The sequence below is a fragment of the Nymphalis io genome, chromosome 12 (assembly GCF_905147045.1).
Source record: "Nymphalis io chromosome 12, ilAglIoxx1.1, whole genome shotgun sequence".
Taxonomy (NCBI): Eukaryota; Metazoa; Arthropoda; class Insecta; order Lepidoptera; family Nymphalidae; genus Nymphalis; species Nymphalis io.
The window spans coordinates 12951831-12955091 of record NC_065899.1 but is presented as its reverse complement, the minus strand read 5'-3'; positions in this window follow the sequence as shown (position 1 = coordinate 12955091).

The following is a 3261-nucleotide window of genomic DNA, read 5'->3' as shown; positions in this document are numbered from 1 at the left end:
AACACTTTTTTACAACTAAATATTAAGATATATGTTGTTAGCTGGTAGGAATCTATTTGCTTGGCACGATATGGTTGGGAATTTGGATGTCTCCCAACTAGGAATGGACTGTTGATTCGAAGATCAAATCTAGGTCTTATGTTTACATTTAGTTTATTGACTTATTTACAAATCGGATTTTATTATATTTACATTTATTCAATACAGTCACAGAGCTAATTAATACTTATTATGTTACACTTTTACCTTATAATATAAAAAGGGCATAAGTCGATTGATATACGTATGTTTGTATTTGTGTTTTTTTTTATTTGCTGTGTAGACAAATGACTCTACTCCACCTGATGATAAGTGGTAGTAGAGTCCAAACGCGACAAAGGCCAGTACAGTCGGGAAGAATGCCTTGTCACGCCTCGTTTGAATTGAAGATGAAAAAATTGAGAGTGCCTGTGTTTGAGCTCACTATATCTTCTACGCAGCTGACTAGTTTCCATTACCAATGGCCACCGTAACCGGAGATGGTCAGATGCAACCATCACCATCAGACGTATGCGGGGTATTGTGGAGTCTTCGCAACCTGGGCTAAATATAATCTGACCTTATAAAGTTTAGCTTTAAAAAGCGAGCTGCGAAAAGTGGACAAAGTCAATTTTGGTAAACGACAGTAAGAACTTCGAATAATATTAACCTTGTAAACCGTTTTATATTAATTAATTAACTAACATGTAAATTTTTCCTTTGTGTTGAGAGAAATAATTATCATTACATTTCATTTAATATTATACGAATTTCGAATTATTATCGAATTGTTTTACTGTTTCTTACATATAAGTATTATAACGATTTGCACGGAAGTAATTAAGTTTGAAACTAATCGAAAGTAAATAATTATATTGAGTGGAATTTATGTAAATTATGTTCTATTAAAGGTAGAGGAAAGGGAAGTAAATAACATTCAGTTTTTATTTCCTGTATCTAATCCGCGTTTGTGACATTTATTTTATGCTAGTTTTTGACCGCGGCTTTGCCCGCTTGTTACAGGGAGAGGGAGGTCTATGGTATAGAGGTTCTTCCTCGGATTTCAAGTGCTTCATACCAAATTTCATAGAAATCGGTTCAGTAGTTTATCTGTGAAAACGAACCAGTGACAAAGTAGAGCATTTGTAATAATGTTAAAGATTAATGAGTATTTTAATTATTTCTATTTAGCTTGAGCAGTAATTAAGTTATGTTACTTTATAGTAAAATTATATTTTTTAAATAAATAAGTCTACTGCACAACTTTCGGAGCAAATCCTAATGTTATAAATGCGAAAGTGCCGTCCGCCTGTCTATCTGTCTGTTTTGTCTGTGACATTACAATATACAACATGTATGTATAAAAATTATTATAAATACATAAACGACACTAGATGCTTAGTGTGGTAATAATACGGGATGTTGAGAGATACTTTAAAAACGCACGAAATAAAATACGGAGCGTGCGATCGGAGTATTAGGACAGTTAGCAGGTACGGACAGATAAACCAAGTTCAATGTTTGTCTCAATACTGACTTATCGTGTTATTATATTTGTTTATATTTCAATATATCATAAATACCACTCGTGTAAAAGAAGAACTTGCACGAAGAGATAACATCATTCCTTTGATTATTTAGGCAGCTTTTTTATGTTATATGTAGGCGAATGGGCAAGCGAATTGCCTGATGGCAAGCCATCACCACCTGTTGATATTGTCGATGTATGAAATATAAACCATTCCTTTCATCGCCATTGTGTCACCAGCCTTGGGAATCTAAAATATTATGTCCCTGGTGCCTGTCGTTGTTCACCTTTCAAAGCAGAACGCAACAATACTAGTATTGCTGTTTAGCGGTAGAATATTTCCTAAGTAGGTGGTACCTATCCATACGGGCTTGCACAAAGCCCTACCACCTGTTAAAATGCCATAAACCCTCCCCCCTCAGCGTCCTCACCTCCAATGGATTACGATTTTTTACCGATTATAATAGCACCTTATAGAGTTATTTTTTTCAGAAGCGACGACACGAAAATTATACCGAACAAAAGATATCTACCTTCTCAACGAATACAACTTTTTAGGAAGTATTTTCCTCTAAAATGAATATTTATTGCAATAAACGTAAAAATATAATTTTATATAATAAATATAATGAAATTTGCGCTAATTTTATTTATAAGCGAGTCAAAATATACGAGTATACAAAACTTCAAGGAATACAGCGATACGGGCTTTTCGGAACTTTATCCAATGTTAAAATTCTGTCAAAGGTACTACTCATACACTCGGTAACCATTTGGATGAGGATTTTATTTATTTAACAAAATATTAAATATTATATGATGATTTATGAGGTAACAACATTAAGTATAATTTTTAACATTAACATAAAACCATTCGAATGGCTTCGTATAATATTTTGCCGTTTATCGTTTATGTAAAACATTAAAGCAAACAAATAAATACAGAGCTACTAAGTAACTTTTCACTTTCATTTCTTTTTTAAAAAGTGTAATTAATTGATTATGACAGAAAACAGGCACTTTTTCTTTCATTTATTCTACTGACGTATGTATGACGTGTGTATATTTTACTCATGTGTGTGTGTTATATAAAATTAACGATATAATTAATATGTGAGTGAGTGACCTCAATGCATTTGCGCACGAAGTTTGAATATACAAGGATGCGTTAAATCCAAAAATAAAATGCCCACTTGATGTTTATCTTACCAATTTATGTAACATATTATTTATGTGTAATATAGTAGGTAAATATGACATTCAAATAGAGCAATCACTCGCTATGATGGTTATTTACTGATAAAAGATTCACATAATAATAAATTTTATCTGAAAATTGAATATGCTAATTAAAAGAACCGGTACTATACTATACATACAAGTAACTATTTATGAATTACTTACTAGTTTTAAATCCATTTTCCTCATTTTGTGATTTCATTAATTTTTTTATCAGTGTACTAGTAGCGCCATCTAGTGTCGTACTTATAAAATATCTTACCTTAATAACGCCATCTATGTATTATTGTATGAACTCTCTCAATGAAGGAAAGATCACTCGGTACCATTAATTATTGGAAGCGAAAGATCTATCTTAGCATTTAGCACTTGTTAAATTATATCTAATAGATGGCATTATAAATGTGTGTTCTAGCGAAACTATAATATCGTAGCTACTTGGTAACTTATTAAATAATAAGTATTAAGAAATATTT